Source organism: Brachypodium distachyon, chromosome 1 (genome assembly GCF_000005505.3).
Source record: "Brachypodium distachyon strain Bd21 chromosome 1, Brachypodium_distachyon_v3.0, whole genome shotgun sequence".
Classification (NCBI taxonomy): domain Eukaryota; kingdom Viridiplantae; phylum Streptophyta; class Magnoliopsida; order Poales; family Poaceae; genus Brachypodium; species Brachypodium distachyon.
In genome coordinates, this window is record NC_016131.3 from 40,557,039 (window position 1) to 40,563,233 (window position 6,195).

Here is a 6,195-nt window from a genome sequence, read left to right on the forward strand (position 1 = left end):
AGATCCCCTCGGTTGGTTGTCCATGACGGTCGAGGGCATGGCGGTGGTAGCAGCGGCCGCTGCTGCGGCGGTTGCTGGGGCTGATGCTGTGGAGACCCGTGGTCCCTGTGATCCCGCGACGCCCGCGTGACGTCGTGCGACTGAGTGCGCGCGGTGGGCACGTCACGCGGGTCAATCCTGGGCTCGTCTGACTTCTTGGGCGGCATAGCGAGCGGATGAAGACGATGACGCCGGCGGTCACGAAGAACTCTCCGCGCGCCCCCCTACCTGGTGCGCCAGATGTCGGAGCCCGAAACTCCGGCACCGGGGATGCCGTGCACCCCCTTTTTGGTTCGGTGGAGGCCGAAGGGGATCGCTCCGGCGATCGTTGGCGTGGCCAAAGACACGAAGTGTAACACGGTGGTTTTACCCAGGTTCGGCCACCATGAGGTGTAAAACCTCTACGTACTTCTTCAGGCTTTGTATTCGATGTGGCGGGATTACACGTTGCCGGGGGGTTCCCGGGCTTTTCTACTTGTCTCTCTTGCAGTCTACTTAATTGGTCGAAATCTGAACCCTTTTACCGGTGGCATTAGTCCTCCTTTTATACTCAAGGGAATACCACATGCGCCAGTGTTTTTCATGTGACACGTTAGCTAAACGCGTGTCGAAGGATCAAGAAACCCTCCACTGTTGAACCACGCTGTGCTTCATACAGCGCCCAAACTACTTCTCACGATGAATAAAATGATCTATAGGGTAACCGCCGTAGCCTTACTGTGTAAGACTAGACTCGCCGCTCTAGACTCTGTCGGAGCATTTAATGTCCTATCTTCACTATTCCGCTGCCGCCACTTGTGAACCCGAGCGAAGGTTGCCGAGAGGCGCTCCACTACTCAAGCCGGGAACGTTGCGGGGACTGCATGCCTTGACCGTGCCTGGATGGTGCTTCCCAGGTTGCTATTGGAGGAAGGTACCCCTCTTCGCTTTGACGTTGCCGATGAATCAGAACTCACAACCTCCAATATGATGGTCTTGCCAGTGGGTGTCTTCTCGTAGGCCTGTTGGTTGGCTTTACGGGGGAAAGCTTCCCGGGCTCGTCCTGCCCGGGAAGCCGATCCTGCGGGATCTTTGCCGTCGCGACCCATGCGTTCAGCGCTAATTTTTTGTATATAATACGATTTTTTTAATCATTTTCAAAAATATCAAAAATAATACGGCCTCGGCCTGGGCGAGGCCGAATGGGCCCAGTCGGCCTGGCCCATGCCGATTAGGCCCAGTCGGCCTCAGCCAGGCCGACTGCAGGCCGCCTGCTCAGCCCGCGGGGCCCCCACGAGGTAGTCGGCCTGGCCCAGGCTGACTGAAGCCCAGTCGGCTTCGCTCAGGCCGACTGGCCAGTCGGCCTCGCTGTGGCCGAAAGCGGCCTGGTGGGTTCATGGCCGGAATCTTTTCCCTTTTTCCTTTTTCACTTTCCCTTCCCATCCCTCCCGTGCGTGCCCGAGTAGCCCAGCCAGCTTCTTCCTCCTCTGCTCGTTCTCCCAGCCAGCTTTCTCTTCTGTGTTCTTCATTTCCTCCTCAAATGCCCCCATTTTCTAGCCCAAATTAGTGCATTTTGATCCCATTTAACCCACAAAATCGCATCCCCTACCTAGTTGGCACCCAAAGACACCTCGATCTACTGTTTTCATTGGCCATGTGGAGCTAATTTTGTGGTGCAAAGTTGGAGCAATGGTGGTGGTTTGGAGGAGTTTGGAGGTGGTGGTGCTCATCCGGTGACCGTGAGGTTGCTCGAGGTTGGGTTCACACGCTTCAAGGGTAAATCCTAATCTCTCACGTATTTATCCTATAATGTATATGTTTATGAGGATACGTGTGTACTGCTTAGACACATGATGTTTATGAGGATACGTGTGTACTGCTTCAATGTACATGTTTTGATTGGAGCAATGGTGGTGATGCCAGAAGTATGTTTTAGCGTTTGGTGGTGCTCATTATTTTTGACAACGGTTAATGTCATACTGCTTAGTATTTCATGCGTCTAAATATTATGACCGGTAGTAATATGTTTTGATAGACGAGATTTTTTTTATGCCGTACTGTTTAGTATTTGACACCTATTAATATTTTAAATCTGTCGTACAGCTTAGTATTTGACCCGTCCAAATAGTATGGCCGGTAGTAATATGTTTTGATTAGGTTAGATTTTATTTATGCCGTACTGTTTAGTATTTGACGCGTATTAATTTTTTTAATATGCCGTACTGGTTAGTATTTGATGCGTATTAATATTTTTAATATGCCGTACTGTTTAGTATTTGACGCGTATTAATATTTTTAATATGTCGTACTGGTTAGTATTTGACGCGTATTAATATTTTTAATATGCCGTACTGCTTAGTATTTGACGCGTATTAATATTTTTAATATGCCGTACTGCTTAGTATTTGACGCGTCATAATATTTTTAATATGTCGTACTGCTTAGTATTTGACGTGTCATAATATTTTTTATATGCCGTACTGCTTAGTATTTGACGCGTCTAAACATTTTTTATATGCCGTACTACTTAGTATTTGACGCGTCATAATACTTTTTATATGCCGTACTGCTTAGTATTTGACGCGTCATAATATTTTTTATATGACGTATTGCTTAGTATTTGACGCGTCTAAACATGTTTTTAGGCATCAGAGATGTTCGGTGTAGTGAAGTTTGTTTTTTACTGCGGTTCCGGTACTGTCTTAACAACCGAGCACGGAGCTGATCTGAGTCAGTTTAAGTATGTGGAGTTGGATCTAGCGGCCCCTCAAACATGGACGTTTAGTCAGTTGCAGGAATGGTTGGTAGGATGTTTAGCGGTCAATCCTGTAACATACACCGTCCGTGTGCAAGCATTGTGGACCAAGTCAAATTCAAATATTTTCTGGGTTTTGAGGCTGATAGACCGGACATCAAAGTGGGTGCGCTGGTTAGAAAGTTGCAAGAAAAGGGGAACTACACCTGTCGCCTTAATCCAGGTTGTCGCTCATGAGACCAATCCAGCTGAAGGCGAGGGTGAATCAAGTTATGACTTGTCCAATGCAAACTCTGTGTCGAATGCTGGAAGTGGTGGTTATGAATCAGGCCAGAGCTCCGGGGCAGTAGGAGAGGATGAGTACACTGGCGAGGCAGATGCAGACGAAGAAGATGGTCACTTGCAGAACGAGATGGAAGATGAAGATACAGATGGTCGTAGTTCTTATGACGATGAGTCATCAGTCGGACGAAGAGTAGGTGCCGATTCCTGCATCATGGAATCAGCACTTCTCTTCAGCTATGACCGTGAACGATGGGCACGACTCTGCATGGCAATATCATCAGAACAACATTGCGAAGGGTGCCAGATTTCCTGACAAGAAACATCTGCAGGATGCGATAATTGTTTGGGCAATGTCCACGCAAAGGGTTTTCAAAACAACAGTCTCTTCACAAAAATATCTTACAATGGAGTGCGAACAAATAGATTGTCCCAGGAGGGTGCATGGCTATGTTCCTAAGTATGACATAGATTGGGTTGTGAGTGACTTGGTGTTGCACACATGTGTCATTCCCAGTATCTCTCAAGACCATCGTAACCTCTCGTCGACGCTTCTTGCTCGGTTGCTTTACACGGAGATAGTGGAGAGCAAAGCAATGGAAGTGAAGGCCATCATGCATAAGGTCAGGGTAAGGTTTAAGTACAACATTTCTATGGCAAGGCTTGGAGGGCTAAATAGAGGGCTCTTGAGGAAAGATTTGGTTCATTTTTCGACTCGTACGACTCTGTTGTCCGCCTCCTCCATACACTGCAAGCCCGTAATTCAGGCACTTATGTCGACATCCAACACTTCCTGCACCCAGAGTATCCAACTGTGAGGGTGCTGCAACGACTGTTCTTCACTTTCGGTGTATGCGTCCAAGTTTTCCATCATTGTCGACCGGTGTTATGCGTAGATGGCACTTTTCTCACTGGCAAATACAGGGGGCAGATCTTGACCGCCATTGGTCAAGACGGCAACAATCAAATCGTTCCGCTCGCATTTGCTTTCGGGGAGGGTGAGCACACTGAAAGTTGGTTATGGTTTTCAGGCAGCTCAAGAGAGCAGTTGTGCATGATAAGCCGAATGTGTGCATCCTTCATGACAGACATGCAGGCATACTCAGTGCGATAAGGACACTGACAAACCCTGGGCCTGATGAACAAACTCTATGGCAGGACATGCAGAGTCGTTGGTGCATGCGGCATTTGGGGGCCAACTTCTTCTCGCAGTTCAGGAACATGTCACTTATGAATCTATTCAAGAAACTCTGCAAACAGAACCAACAATGGAAGTACACTAGGATACGTGGTTATCTTGATGAGTTCATGAAAACACATGTTAGGGAGAGGACAACGGCACGAAACGCAGCGGTAGCAGCACATGTAGCAGCAATGGCTGCACAGACAGCAGTTGGAACAGGACCATCTGAGGAAGAACCTGTTGGGCTTTGTGACTTGCCAGGGTTTGACCCACCCGGCACTAGGAGAAGGGTTGGGAGGCAGATTAAAAACTTTCAGCAGTGGATAGAGCACGAGCCTCTGGAGCGGTGGTCTTTGCTGCACGACACACATGGCGCTAGGTACGGCGTCACGACTACTAACCTGGCAGAAACATACAACTTTGTCCTGAGGGGAAATAGGGCTTTACCACTTACAACCATCGTCGAGGGTATTTTCCATGGCACGTTGAAGTACTTGAGAGAAAGACGCCAAAGAGCTAAAATGCATATCATGAACAACCCAAATACACCGTATTGTGAAAAGATTATGAAGTCCATGGATGAGAAGATGGAAAAACCTAGGGCTCATACTGTCGTCGCCATCGGTAATCAAGAACATAGGTTTGAGGTGTGCTTGCCAACTGAGAAGTTCAGCGTTGGAAATGAATTGAGGACATAGGAGGTGAAGATTGGAAATGCAGTGTGGCCTACGTGTGAGTGCACCTGCAACAAACCAAAGTTGCTTCACCTTCCTTGCTCACATGTACTTGCTACTTGCGGGCAGCTAGGGATGGACGCAATCTCATTTGTGTCTCCCTATTACCTGAAAGAGTCTGTGCTTAGCACATGGACGGGTGAGATGCTAGGGTTTCTTGCAATGGGCAATTTCAACAAGGTAATCCCTGGTGAAAGGCGGTACATCCCTGACCCCGGGCTACTGCGGACAGGCACAGGCAGACGCCCGTCCAGGCGCATCCGAAATGATATGGATGAATTTAAAGCCGGAGGACCGTCACGACAATGTTTTCTATGCAACAATTTTGGCCACAGGGACACTTATTGTCCAACTTTCGGTAATGGTGGAGCTATTGCCCGTGGAAGAGGAAGACGTGGACGATGAGGGAGAGGAAGAAACTTGGCTTATCATGCATATGTGAAACTATGTGTTAATTTGTACTCTATGTTTTAATTTGTACTCTATGTGAAACTATGTGTTAATTTGTGCTGTATGTTTTAATTTGTACTCTATGTGGAACTAAGTTTTAATTTGTACTCTGTGAAACTAAGTGTTACTTTGTGCCCTATGTTTTAATTTGTACTCTGTGTGGAACTGTGTGTTAATTTGTACGCTTTGTTCAACTATGTTTTAATATGTACTCTCGGTTTAACTATGCTTAACTTTAATTTGTATGTCTAACTATGTTTATAAATGTTGCAGGTACAAAATGGAGAGAGTATCATTGCTATCTCCGGAGATTGAGAGTAAGCATCGGGCTGCTCGATTGGTGGCGCATCCTGGGAGTGTCGAGCCCCTTGTCACGCGCACTCCTAAGGAAAATTAGATGATACACCCTGCCTGGATTCAGCGGTATTTATTCAATCATCCCTTGCATGTCCATTTTATTTATTCATCCCTTGCATGTCCATTTTATTTATTCATCCCTTGCTTGTACATTTTATTCAATCATCCCTTCCATTTACATTTTATTTATTCATCCCTTCCATGTCCATTTTATTTATTCATCTCTTGCATGTCCATTTTATTTATGCAGTTTGAAGTGGGCTGGCATTTTACCTTTCGCACGACTTGTTGAGACAACTCGTGCGGAAATGGTAGAGGGTGAGCGACGAGACTTCAACTCTACACGGCTACAAATTGACCACTTGCTGCTGAACTACTTAGTGGACAGATGGAGGTCCGAGACTCACACGTTTCAC